The 14,908-nt window shown below is 43.7% G+C and overlaps 1 protein-coding gene across 1 annotated transcript in view; it reads left to right on the top strand.

Moving 5' to 3' along the window:
* BCL7A (BAF chromatin remodeling complex subunit BCL7A) overlaps positions 1–14,908 on the top strand; it is a 110,404-nt gene that overhangs the window by 1,058 nt on the left and 94,438 nt on the right. The gene's annotated exons all lie outside the window — the stretch shown is intronic.

Below are 14,908 nucleotides of genomic sequence, written 5' to 3'. Positions count from 1 at the left end.
ATCTTTATAATTTTAAAATAATAAATGTAACGTAGTCTCGAGCAGAGACCGTGACGCTATATAAAAATTGAAAAAGTCAATCAAAGGAAGGAGATAATTCAGTGACCTGATTTCTTTTTCATAGACAACAGGGAGACAGCGCAGCGCTCGTGTCTTTCCTGTGATAAAGTTAGTTTTAGAACTCACTCACCGCACCATTGATTTTGAGGAAATAATTTAAATCGCATTATGTATTTTGGGGTAAATTAAGCCTGTTCGGTTTCATAAATTAATTAACATGCTTAGCACGGTTGGATCATTTGCTTCCATCTCAAGTCTCTGCTATGCCCAATTCTTTTTTTATTATGAACAAACGTTTATAAGAGTTATGCAGTTGAATGTGATGAACTGTGGGTATATTTGTGTGTTCATTTGTCTGTGCTGTGTCCCCCACCCTCTTCCCCCATCGAGCTAAATAGATGGCCTCGCTGGCACAAGCTGAGATAATGTGATTCAGAGAACAGACAATAGTTCTTTTATATTATCGTATGTTGTATCGTAATATTTCAAGTAAAATGTGCCGTACTTACTGGACAGTGCTTGGGGGGGTTATTCATAAGTGGGGTGGGAACTAGTTCCTGCTTTTGTTTGCAATTTCATATTGCTTCTGTCTAGTTTACTGCGCCTCAACTTCACAATTGGAACATTTAGGGGATATTTTCACAGTGCGCGTTTGGAAATTTGTACTCGCCCTGCTGTATTCGCCACAGTAACTCGGGCTTGTTCTCAGCAGTGCATCTGGGGCAGCAGTTGGTGTCTCTTTTTAAGACAAAGGCTGCAGGCGCACGCATCTGCTTTTGTTGGGAATTGATCTTGAGTCCTGAGCCATCAAAGGGATCTCTAGTGAAGCTCGGCGTTCGCTGACTCTCCGTTTAATCTTGCGCCAGTGTGCTTTTCCTCTGTTTTTTTTTTTGGTGGGGGTTTGGATCGCAGGCTTAGGCAATCCTATAAATTAAGTGGAGTTTCTCAGAGGTGTGATTATGGCATTTGAGCTTCTCGCAGTTTGAAGAGGGTCTCTGTCGTGAACTGAGCAGTGCAAAGGGTCTGTAGCTGCCAATTTGTCGTCACTGCCACTATTGAGTGATGATATTGAAAGCTGCAGGGAGGTGTTTACACCTTACCGGGACTGCCCTACCTCCTCCGTGGGATTCGATTGATTTAAACTTCAGACAAATGGTGATCGTAGCCTTTTGTTTTTTATGGATTGTTTATGGGATCCAAACTACTTTTTCATCCAAAATGATTTCTGAGATCGAAACGGGTCCATATCCTGACTCAAAACTAAAGGGCGCATGTCTATTCTGCCATCACATGTTTCCCTCTGGCTGTTCTAGCCATGGAGCTTTTTCAATGTATACCAGAAAGTAGGGCTAATGTCATTTAAATTGGACTCTGAGTCATGTTTGTCTTTAGATGCCAAGCTCTTGCCACTTAATGCATATTGAGCCTTGAGTAATAGGTTGTCGTTTGGTGGTTGGCTGGAAGTTAATGGCTGTGCAAGGAATGTCCCATAACTTGAAAACAGTAAGAGATTCTAGAGGAAGGTGTGAACTACGGAAGGGGTGGTGTGATCCGACTTTAGAATAATTTGTAGCAGACCAAGTGTTTTGTTGTGTAAGCTATGTATAAGCAAATTTCCTACTTTGTTGGTGAGCACCAAGGATTGCACTGCAAGTACAGAGTCATGGTATCCCAGTTATATCTAGAAGAGAGGGAAAGAGGGCTGGACCTATCAAGGTAGCAAAGGTGACATCAGACCAGATTGAAGCCGGAAAGAAAAGGAAACACAACATAGCTGCTTATCCTCCAATGATAACCAAAATACATAGTCTTTCAGCTTGTGAGTGGGAGCCTGTGATGTTCCACCAATGGTCACGTCCACACTTTGGGCCCCCATTAGAATGGCTAAGAGGAACATTCTAGAAATGTTTTTTCAGCAATACAAAATATCATGGGTCTAACGGGCCAGCCACATAGGGGTCAGTGGACCTAAAACAATGTTAACCAAATGAGGGTGATGCTTTGGGGACAAGCCAGGAGTCTGGGAGGAGCAGCTGCTTGCCAGGGGAAGGATGTTCTGCCCCCAACCAATCACTTTAATGCCATTTTAGCGCATGGTGAAGCCATAGCGGAGGGATATGAAGATCTCCAAATTGAAAACCGGTAGCTGGCACAGTCAGTAGCAAAATGCACGGAAAATGAAATTTCAAGCTTTATCCCAAGCAGTAGACACACTGCACATACAAGAGTAGGCACGAAAACCCAAAGATGGGAAGAAATTATATGAAGAATTTGACATCGCCAAGAACATAAATGAGCACAGAAATTGCGTCCTTCCAAGAATGGCTGTGAGCCTAATTCCAGGGCCTGTCATGGGTGAACTAAAATGTTGAGAATTTCAGGTTTGCCAAAAAGCCTGCAAAGTATATCAAGAAGGAGATAGTCATTTTTTTCTGCAGAACACAGAAAAATGCTCTGTTACAAACCAGACGCCCATGACCAACCCTTAAAGATGAACACATTCAAACTAGACTCTGAAGATATGGCACATAGAATTATAAATAAAATTTTAGACAGAAAAAACATGACAAACCCTGTATAAGAGAAGTGAGAGATAAACCCTATTAAACTAAGGGCACGGTTAGACAAGAAATGCCCGGAATAATATGATCATAAGACCTTGAAACAGCCCAAAACATTCACATTAAGGAGTTGTGGAATAAGCAAGGACTGTAGTGTCGAATGCAAATCTCCCACATTTCCTGAACATTAACAAAGACCTGACACAAAGATGCTGTACCCTGAAAAAGGTTGCTGACCTGTCTAGTCACACATTCTGTGGCTCCAGATGACTTCAGTGTCCAAAATAAAACCCGTCTTCTTGGGGCGAAGATGTGCTAATTCTGTTGTAGAAGGAATTTTCTTCCATTTTTCCCTCTTCGTGTCAAATGTGGGTCCAAAATAAGATGCTCCATTTCTGGATGAAGACATGGCCTCCTCCATGCAACAGTAATGTCCTAATCATTTGGAGAAAGTTTTTGAGGGCCGAGAGGGCTCTTAGTCTAGCAGTCTAAGACCCTTTATTCACCTATCATCTCCTTGAAAACTTATGCTACCCTCCTTAGTGCCCAGGCTTAGTATTTTGTAGTGAATGTTGACATTGTGTGCTTTTTACCTCGTATTGTCGCCTGAAGTGTGCTTCTGTTCATTGATCTATGGAAGAGAATTTTAAAAAAATATTGTGATGCACTGAAAGGCTGATACCGAAATGTGTTTAAAATAAACTTGCAAATAACATGCAGTTGTTGGGGTGCAATTGTATGGATGTTGTCTCTGTAGTAGTGAAGTGAAACCTACCATTCAATACTGAATCCTAAGGGTTTGTCATATGTTGGTGAACGTAACATATCTGCACCATGCAGCTGCTAGAGACCACCAATTCTAGATGCAAACAGGTTATTTCTTTGTGAGGAGCAAGTGGCATGGGGTCTTCGATCAGTTGAGCTTCAGCAGGACTGAGCCCTTTCAGACGTCTGCTGGTTGAAATCTCCAGAGGAGACCTCCTAATCGAGTTAGTATTACTGGTGGGCTGATAGGCTGCATGTCGTACCGTTGAAACCTAAAACAGCAAGGGTGACAGTTGCACCTTGAGATATCCCTCTATGAAGGATTACGTTTTATGCGTCTGAAATCTTACTTTACTCAAGCATTCTCTCTCCTCACCAGCCATCAGTCACGGTGGCACATAATGAATCGGAGGTTCCCTTGATGGGATGCAGGGGTTTGAGTTAACACAACAGGGCCAGTTTACCGTCGATGGTGTGGGTGTTGGGATTCACACATGCATGCTCATGCAATGGAGTCTACGGTGGTCTTGTTGACACCCCATGCTCTATTCAACAGTCGGGCTAGAAAGACTTCATATGCACACTGATTTGTGTGAGCAAGCACAGCCTACACCGTGGGGCATTTTAAAAGTGTAATGCAAGCTCAGAGAAGCAATACAGCCATGCAGCGTCTCAGTGCTCCACGAATCCATCAGTATTATCTGGTTCACTCATAAATGGCATAGGCCGCGTCTCGCTCGTCTTTGTTTCCCCATGCTCCGTTCTTACTCTGTTCCCCCATGCTCCGTTCTTACTCTGTTCCAACGTTTTGGTGCAGGTCACTAGACCCTCTTCCATTGCTGCTATGATGTGCAGTGGTCCTTATTGTCACAGGCTTGGGCTCCGTGGTTCACTTTGGTTCTAGACATTACCAACAGTGCTGCACTGTGTTTAAATAAACAAGGAGAACGTTTGGGGTTTCCCCAAACTTGTGTTCATATTTGTAAGTGAAAACGGTGCAACAATTAATTCCAATTTTCATCAACACTGTTTTCTACTGGGTGTTCCATACATCTGAGAGGTGCACTTGAGAAATAAGTGATTTTTAAAGTGACGTATGGATGCTTTGTATCGCATCACTGCAGAAAAACATCATCGGAGATCTCTGCCTAAAGCTTTCCCTCTAACTACATCACTGCCATTGCTGATTGGTACCCAGGTTATTCATGACTGACATACAAGGGTCCCTTTATCAACTGGTGCGTTAGTTGTGTAAATACTTGGATTTTGTTGTTCCCAACTTGTTGGCCATTTAGCAGGTAGGGACAAATTAGACAGCATTCCAGAGTTAAAGGGCCCTCACTGATGATGGTATGCCAGGGGCAGTGCAAGCCGGCACACCTCATATCTGCACTGTGCACACAGGAGGACAGAAGAAGCAGGCACGTCTGGCTCCAGGAAAGGAATTTCAGGGTGCGGTCTGATACCCCAGGCACTGAGCACAGTCGCTGCTGCCTCCCTCCCTGGCATAAATCTTTGTGCCCAAGAGACAAGATCACATGTATGCAGTGAGTTTATTTTCTAGAGTTGTGCTGTCAACAAGCGATGGAGGCTGCCTCTCCACAGGCGAAGGAGAGTGGAATCCTCTCTCCTGCTTGATATCTTTTTAGGAGATGCGAGTATGATGGGTCTTTAAACAGAATGAGGCTGAGGAGAAGTTTTGGTCCATGAAACATTAGGCTGTCTGAGTCCATGGGTGGTGCTGAAGATTGATGGGGTCTGGCAACTTCCCCAGTTTGCAATCGCCAGACCAGATTCCTACAAAGAGATTGGGGAGCTCAAATCTTCAGTATCGAGATGATGGGGAGACTGTAACTCCAGGAAACGCATCATGTTGCTCAGTCTCATTTAATAAGTTGCTAGTTTACGTCTTAAACCCCCAATGCACTGGTTTCGTTTATGAAGTAGCAAATAACCTGGCATGTGTAGAGCTGCACTTACAGAAGTTATTTCAATCAAGGCAGTGGAAACCTAAATGGTTGAAATTTGTCTGACATCAGTTGGGACTCCTTGGTCTTGATAATATCTTAATCAAATTGGAAGACGCTTCTACAGAAACTGAACAGATTAAATGAAGTGCACATAGCAATCATGGAGAAGAATGTCTCATTTTAAGGTCTTCAAACACTAGACAATTAACTATCAAACATAAAACTAAACCCAGTCTTGAACATTATCTTAATTATGACGCCCCAACAAGCCAAGAAACTGGTGCTGCAATTTCGAATGAGGACACAGCCTTTAGCTGATCTAACCAAAACATAGGAAATGCAAAAAACGATTAACCCAATTGAACATTATTCTGCCTCTTAACAGACAATGAGGGTCACTTTCTTCCGCTCCCCCTCCACCCCCCCCCCCCCATAATATAAGACGTCCTGACCAAAACACTTAATTTCTTGGCTAAGAAATGTTGGTGTACCTCGGTATAAGATTGCTCTGAGGATAATATTATAACACCGCGGCACCTGGAATCTTGGCCCTATCAAAATATTTATCGGCATTGTTTTATCTAATACGTAGACGTTTGAATGGTGAACCATTTTACTGGTTAATACAGTTAAGGAGAACACTCTGCACTTAAGGCTATTCAAGGATTTAATATTTGAAGACTTTCTGGAATATTTTAGATGTTTGTGCCTAATATGTGACTTTTTCATTGATATGATCTTGCTGCGATTTTATATTGTATTTATTATTTTATTGCATGTATGCATTTGTTATGCTTCTGTGTTTAATGGATTATGAAATACCTGTAATCGCCATAAATGAACTGTAATGTAATAAGCTGATGATATTCTGTAAGCTCCTGAGATGTGGTTTTTGCTTTGAAAATACTAATAAAACTACCACCAGCCCAGAGACCCAAAGAGCCGGCCACCAGCTCTGAGCCAAGGGGAAATAGTTACTGCAGGTTCAAGTCCCGTTTACTGCTACTAAGGGGTCATTCAGTAGTAAAACCTCAGCAGAGGGTTTTATATCTGGCAGTGCGATAAAATGCCAGTACCAGTGGGCCTGCTAAAATAGTCTGTCTTCTTCAACAATGTAGACATTATACATCTGAAAGAGTCCTCGTCAGTGAAAATGTGCTTAGGTCTGGTGGAATTGGAATGTGGTGGGACTTAGGTGAAAAAAACTCCATTGCAGAAAGTGTTGGGGACTGCCCTGCGTTTAACAAGCTCGGATTTCTTCCTCAGCCAATGTTTACTACGCCTCATCAGATGGATTAATGTGGAGATTCCTCTTAAAGTAGCTCAGATACTGAATGGCAGCAAACCTACTTTGTCTGAAGTGGGTGGGTCCATGGAGTATGGTGAGAGGTTTAATTATGTTTTTTAAGAGCTGTATTGTCTCAAACCAAATGTCCATAATGAGAGTGGACCATATCAGATGCCTAGCAGCTTTTGAACTGCTCTTTGGTCTGGGCTGAGAATAGGTTGTGGTTGGCTGGCCGGAGGGAGTTTCCAGGGGTGGAGAGGAATCCAGAGCTTTCACGGTGATGTGTTTGTGGGAGAGGCCGAGAATGCTGCAGGTTATCCAGGCATTAGTAGGAAGCCTGTGTAGTGGGTGTGCTCCAGTATACCAATCATATATAATTCAGCTCACCCCAGTGTTCTGGATCAGATTCGGTGGTGTTTTGATGTAAAGATAAAGAGAAATGTCATAATGAATGATGTCATCGGTAGCTCACTAAACTAAGAGCTTCTTCTGGCTGGATGAAGAGGAGGTAGAAAGTTACTTCCCTGTAGTAATGGGATGTGCTGATCAATAATTTGGGTTTTGGGCATCATATTTAGGTCTGGTCTAAAGATCGCTTTAGTTTTATTGCCTGCCACATATAATCAGATATTATAAATGAAAAAATACTCGTGTGTGTGTGTATATGTATATATATATATATATATATATATATATATATATTCACTGAAAAAACCATAGGTTTCACACATGTTATAGTTAGCGGAAATTTTACTGATAAAAAACCAGTGAAATTCCCCCGTTATAGTTAGTGCAGGCAACTATAACTCACGCGACCGCAATCCTCTGCTGATGCTAATACTGTATTTAGACACTTATTTGCCCATGTCTTCTTCCATACATTTTTAGCTATACATATATTACAAATATTTTTCTTTCATAAAGACACATATGTCATCAGCAGAAGATTGCGGTCGCGTGAGTTATAGTTGCCTGCACTAACTATAACGGGGGAATTTCACTGGTTTTTTATCAGTAAAATTTCCGCTAACTATAACATGTGTGAAACCTATGGTTTTTTCAGTGAATTTGCAAGGTTTTTTAAATGCTAATTCCTAACTATAACGTGTGTGAAACCTATGGTTTTTTCAGTGAATTTGTACGGTTTTTTAAATGCTAAGTTACTTTACGCCATTCGTGGCGTGCGCGCCCACTTAACGCCACCAAAAGCACAGGGGGTGGGGTCAATGTGGATAGTGGTTTTTTATTTCGATTTTATATTTTTATTATAATTTAATGCAATTTTTTTTTATTTCATTTTTTGTAAGCCTTTTTTTAATAATTTATGTACTATATCCTGCATTATCGAACGGTTTTTTTTAATGCATTTTTTTCCGTGCGCGTACGGTAAGCTGACGCTACGCGCTTGTAAAATACGCGTACGGTAAGCTGACGCTACGCGCTCTGGACGTAATTAGTGCAGCGCGCCTACGTGATACGTGCGTGCCCGTACGCGTATACCCGGAAGCAACGTCGCGGTTACGCAGGGGCGTGTAATGCGCATGCGCGATACGTGATACGTGCGTGCCGTACGCGTACACCCGGAAGCAACGTCGCGGTTACGCAGGGGCGTGTAATGCGCATGCGCGAAAGTGACGTAAGCGCTGCGTAAGCGCACCGTAAGCGTCACGTGCGCGCACGGTAGGCCATGTGACTTACAAAGAACACTTTTTATTGGTTGAAATTACTTTCACTTCCAGAAACTTCCCACACCACACCCATTCCCCTCTTTACTGCTTGAAAGAACACTTTTCATTGGTTGATACTACTTTCAGTTCCAGATTCTTCCCACACCACACCCATTCCCCTCATTTCTGCTTGTGATTCTCTAGGAGCAGGAGCTGGATTGACATTGGGATACAATGGCAGAACAGCAGAGCTCTTCTGAGAGTGAGGCCAGCAGCACCACCATGATCCAGAGAAGGAGGAAACAAAAGACTTCTTTTGTATGGGAGTATTTCACTTTTCCAGAGGGGGAGAAAAAGGTCAATGCTCCAAAGGTCACTTGCATACTTTGTGATCGTGTTTTATCAAGAGGAAATCCAAGTAGGAAATATTCCTTTGGAAATCACTCTATGATGAGACACCTTCAGGACAAACACCCAAGGACCTTTGCTCGACATACTGGAGAAAACTCTTCAGTAAGTCACCAGAGCCCAGCCTCAGATGCTCAGCCGAGTACATCATCGGCAGCTCAGCTGAGCCCTTCCTCTGTTGTTGGAGCATCACCTTCTTCTTTTCCTTTGGACATCAACCCTCGATTTGCGAGTGTTGAAATGAGGTGTACAAAATGTGGTGGTCTTATTGTTTTTGGGGAGGTCAGTCTTCCCCTTATTAACAATAAGATAGACCAGCATGTTTGTAGACGCTCATAATACTCCCATTCTTTCTTTCCTCCATCCCTGTATGAACCCAACGGCTCTTATAAGAGCCAACCTTACCTCACAATTTTTTTTATTTTTTTTTAAGCTTCCCTTTTCGCAAATTTTTTTTTTCCGTGCGCGCACGGTACGCGTAATTCCGCAGGTCGCCGTGCGCGTACGCTACGCGCATACGGCGATTTTTCGAAAAATAATTTTTTTTTATTTTTGCCCTTGAGGGTCCTTCTGGGACCCCCTGACCAAGGCTAGGGGGTCAGGAACTGTCGAGCCTGCCCCCTTTTCACATTATCCACCTTTTTTATTCACCCCCCTGACAGTTCGAGAGAGAAAATGGCGGCCGCCACTTCCTGGTTTCGACCGATTCGAATGTTTACTAAGATCTAACAGCCAATCAGAATCGCGCTCGCGCACGCCACCGTACGCGTACGGTAAGCTTACGGTAAGCGCACGGTAAGCGCACCGTAAGCTTCCACAGATATATATATTGATTTAAAGGCTATTTCCTCAGGATCTACTGAACAGATTTACACCAAACCTACAAAAGGCACTTCCTTGACCTGAGGACTACCTCTCTGCCAAATTTCTAGTAATTCTGTTCAGCCGTTCGGGCTGTAGCTCGTTCTAAAGGTCCTATGGAAAAATGCATGGGAAAAACGCGTTTTGGGACCCCCCTTTTATCTCAGCCCCCGCTTGACGAATCCCCCCGAGACTTTCAGGGTAGGAGCGGAGCGTAGCGCCCCACCTATTTTGAGAAATTCGCGAGGATTCGTCGACCGGCGCCAAAGTTATTCAAAATAGAATGTTGAGGTCTTCCTATGGAAAAGGGGTCCTAACTATAACTACCTACTGGCGACCGCCAGTAGGTAATATATATATATATATATATATATATATATATATACATATACACATACACACACAGGAGCCCTGGGTCAGCCATCTTCTTTCATTGGTCTGTTCAACTGTTATTCTCATATAGCTTCGGCCGAACGCCGCATATGGCAGAGGTCTGAGAGTCAACCTACTTCAGCCATAGGTTTCTTGCAGTGGCTGGCCGAACATCCATCTAAAAAGAAGCCCCCCCCTCCCCCCCCTGGGCTGGTAGGCCAGTACTTTACTTTGCCACTCCTCTTTTTTTTGTTCTGATCTTGATCCTTGTTAAAAAATATTTAGTCATACTTGCGTGTTTACATTAGGTGTTCCAGTTACACTTGTTTAAAACCAATGATACATTTTCTTTGCACCAGTAAGAATCAAAGATTCCTGTCGTACTTTAAAACTGAGAAGGGGTTTTGTACCAGTTTAAAGTACATCTGTCTGGTATAAGTTCCTGCACTGTTCTATTAACACTGTACACAATCTCTCTTTAATTGGTATTGGAAGCACATGGCTGTCACGTTTAGGTGCTAGTAGGTTTTCTTTTTATTTCTGTGACATACTTGCACAAAAAAAGTAACCATTGCACCAGCTTGCCAGGGCTTTTGGCTTTGCTAGTGCTTGTTTAATCTATGGTGGAACTGGGCTTTTGGCCATGGTGTAGGGTAACTGACTATTGTAGCACTGACTGGGCTGAGGATCTTGACCAATGGTCAGTTTAATACTACAGTAGGTGATGGACTCATTGAGGCCTAGGAATGAAGGTCTCTGAACCAGACAGCATTGCAAAGCCTTACTATCGTCAGTACAGCACTATACAATTTTGTCTTGACAAAATGTGTTTGATGTAAAAAGGGAAGTACGGGAGGTTTTTGGTGAGGTAGTCAGTTGGTGCAGGACTGACCATCTGTGATGTGCGCAGAGCAGCTTAAAAACAGGTGTGGTTGGTTGGTTCGCTCTGATTTTGCAGCCTTTGAAACAGAAGTATATAGCTTTAAAAAGTTTATAATGGCGAACTTGCAAAGACGTGCTTCTCAATCTGATAGGCATTCAGTAACCTATCCTTGACGGCAGTAGCCTACTCTGAACCAGTATTTTTGTTTTTTGGATGGTAGGAAATGTGTTTTTGTTTGAAAAACTTCAGATTTACTTTTGGTCTTATTCTTCCCCCTAAATACGAAGCCCAGTCAAGAATATTAGTGATTTCTTAAATAACTGCATTTCTTCAGCACCATGTGGAAGGTATCTATCCAGATATCTGCAGTTGTAAATCCTTTATTACACATTTAATTAAACCCATTTCTAACTAGATGATTAGGCCCATGTGACAATCTTCTTATAAAATAGTGTTAAAATAGATTCCTGCAGTAAAATTAACCAGTATATCATAAATAAACACTGATGCCCTCTATAGTGCTGGCTTTTAATATTATGCAGCTTTGTTGAGCGCACTGTCCCTGGGCAGTCTAGCCACACCTAGGGCCTAGTGGGACTACTCGAAAAGCCAAGTCTCAGTTTCTTGCAGAATACAAGAAGTGAGGCGGAGGCTTTTATGTGTAGTGGCAGGTCATTCCACGCTTTGGGAGCGATGTCGGAGAAGGCTCAACCACCAGATCTGGTTTTTGTATGCATGGGATGTGTGCAAGTAGAAGTCCTGACGAGCGGAAATATCTGGAAGGTTTGTGAAAGCAGAAGTAATTGTTCAGATATATTGGGTGATGTTATGTAGTGCCTTGAAAGTGTGGGTGAGGAGTTTAAATTGTGCCCCGTTTGTGTGTGGGGAGCTAGTGGCACTCCTTCAGGTGTGGGGTGGTGCGAGTACGGCGTGGGAGCTCAAGAGCAATTCTGGATAGTCTGCAGCTTTCTGGTAAGTTGTTTGTTGATCCAAGAATAGAAGGTGTTCCCATAGTCCAGCTTGCTTGTGACCAGAGCATCTTGTCCATGAAGCAGAGAATGAGTTGTGTGTCGTCGGTATAGGAGAGGACATTGATGTCCTGAGAGTGGATGAACCTGGCTAACAGGATCGTGTATGCGTTGAATAGGGTCAGGCTCTGGGAGGATCCTTGCAGAACTTCACAGATGAACTTGCAGGAGTCCGAGGTCTGTACTGGAAGGCTGACTGACTGAGTCGTTCTAATCGGGAAGGAGATGATCTATCAAGTGCAAGTCCTTGGATTCTGATGTTGTGTAGACATTGGATTGAGAATGGGAGCGTGGGGACACAGTGTCAAATGTTGACAAAAGGTCAGGAAGATGAGGGCTGCCATGTCTCCTCGGTCCCGAGTCATCCAGATGTCATCCATGTTGGCGACGAGGGCAGTTCCCATGCTGTGGTTTGGCCTGAAACCAGCCTGAGTGGTGTGGAGGAGTTGGTGGTCGTTGAGGTATTCAGTGAGGCGCCTGTTGACGATTTTCTTTAAGACTGTAGCCGGGAATGGTAGCAGGGAGATTGGTCTGTACTTTTCGAGCATTGAAGGGTCCACGGAGGGTTTCTTCAGCAATGGGGGGGGGGGGGGCAGTTGCACGTTTCCAAGCGTCTGGGAAGGTCATGGAAGAGGTATTCAGAATGGATATAAGCATGGCGCTGACAGGTTGCATTCCTATGGAGTAGGCATGGTGGGGGCAGGGGTCCGTTGGTGCCCCTGAGTGAATGTACTTCATAGTGGTGGTGGTTTTTTCTTGGGTGATGATGGGCCATGTGGTTAGCTTTGGTTCTCTGGATAAAATAAGGAGGATTTGGCAAGGCCAGTCTGATCAGGTTTAAGATGCTATAAATGGCAATGATTTTGTTGCTGAAGAATTGAAAGAGATCCCTGCAGAGGTCCTGCGTGGGGTTGATCGAATTGGAGGCGACTGCTTGTGAGGTGAAATCCTTCACAATGGTGAAGATTTCTTTGCATCTGTTGGTGCTGGCATTGTTGCGGACTGCCAGAGGTGCACATGTGGTGGGGCAGATCGTTTGATGATGGCGTCTCAGAGTGGATTTGAACGTGCTCTTGTATCTATTGCCCTGGGACATTTTCTATTTGCGCTTCTGTTGTTTTCATTGGAAGTTAATGGATTTTGATGGACATGCTAGGCTATGGTGAGAGTTAGCTGGTGGCACATGTAAGATTACAATGTCGCCAGTGTTGGTGTCTCTTAAAATAAGTCATCATTAGTTATACTGCGGCGATGAGGCTAATTGATGTATCATAAAGACTAACCTATATACAATTGTCACTTTGAGATTTGGTTAATGGACCACTCCAACGTGGTGGTTGATGAGTTATTCGCACTAGGTAGCCGTATTGCTCCCTGCAGCTGTCACTTAAAGTGGGTCGGCATTGGCCACTGAATGGTTGTCATATTGTTTCAATATGGCATAAAGTTCTATAAACCTAAATTTAACAAATCTGGCTATTGCCCTGCAGTTTTTTCTTTGATAACAGTGTGATATGGTGGTTTTGCAGGCCCCTGTATTTAATTTGCAGATAGGTTTGAAAAGTTTCCTTCTCTTGCAAAGAAAAGGAGGGCAAACACAAACAAATACCAATGTTTCATTGTGGCACGAGCACAAGCTGTAGGTTGCATTGACCGTAGCACACTTCCACTTTTGAATGATTTTGCTTTGTCAAAGAGCCCGAGGTAGGGTGGTAGAAACTGAAGTTTGGTTTCCCAAGATATGGGCAGCATTAGGTATTCCTGCGGCACCGATTTCTCGCAGGTTGACACTGTGAACAGCTTATGCTATCCAGATATCCTTTCCCGATCACAGGTAGTGCTTCTGTATCGCACCACTACAGCTGAGTGCGAGTAGTATGGATAGGTGTTTAAGACGGGTGCTTGAAGTAGGATCCTTGACTCACTTTGTGTGCTCTGATTAGCTAAAAACCAGTTCTAAATACTCTGTGCAAATAATCATGTGAAGAAAAGAGGACACCAATGAGGTATACTTTGGTCGGAGAGCCTCTGGGCTGTAGCCTAAACATTCCATGATCTTGTGTTCATCGTTTTACTGAGGTTAACCAAGCCCTGGTTTTCCGTCACTTCAGTGAGCATGCTTCAGTTGTGTGGCATTGCTTGTCCCCAGAAACTCTCCTTGGCAAGGGGTGGTAGTAGAGCTCCAGGACTTGAGAGTCTGTGTCCAGAGCAAGTGACCAGTGCAATGTGCTGGCAGGAAGAAACAGTTTTCTAAAAAGCCCAGGGCTCTCAAAGGGCAGAAGTAGGTGAGACAGTTTAGGTAAAGCTAAAGGTGACCGAGGGTCTCTGGAGCAGTGCCAGCAGAGTGAGCTGCCTGCCTGGTGCATCCCTAGGGGTAACCACATTTTAGAAACCATGGTAAACTCGCTGACCCGGTGTGGTGGCTTCTTTGTGTAGCCACTTTTTAGAAACCATGGTAGACTGAATTGGCCCAAATGCCACCTTGTATAATCACATTTTAGAAACCATGGTAGACTTTATTTGGACTGTTGGCCGCTTTGGTAGCCACATTCTAGAAACCCTGGTATTCACTGTTGGCGGCCCCTTTTTGTACCCACATTTTGTAAACTGTGTTGGTCTGGTGCCACTAAGTCGTGGTAGACTGCACCATCTCGGTCTGTATTTATTCCAAGTTTTTAGAAACCATGGTGGACTGCACCAGCCTGGTGCTACCCTCTGTTCCCACATTTTAGAAACTAAGGCAGACTCTATTGGACTGGTGGCTGTCTATTGTAGCCACATTTCAGACGCCGCAGTTGGGCGACCCTGCGTCTACTGACCCACGAAGAAGGCCCTAAGTACACTGCCAAAACACAGACTGCCATGGACAGTGCTCGCCATCTCTGCTCCCACTTTTTTTTTACAGTTGTATTTAATTTTTTCTGCATATGTTTGCTCAGTAAAAGACCGACTTCAGTAGCCCTGTTCGCTGCTTTCCCCTCGTGCTTCTGCTCGTTTGATGCATTCCTGCGCTCGATGGGAGTTCGGCCAGCTTCCCTCTTCAAG

This window comes from Triturus cristatus, chromosome 11, assembly GCF_964204655.1.
Source record: "Triturus cristatus chromosome 11, aTriCri1.1, whole genome shotgun sequence".
NCBI classification, from domain to species: Eukaryota; Metazoa; Chordata; class Amphibia; order Caudata; family Salamandridae; genus Triturus; species Triturus cristatus.
This window is presented reverse-complemented; position numbering and strand designations above follow the sequence as displayed.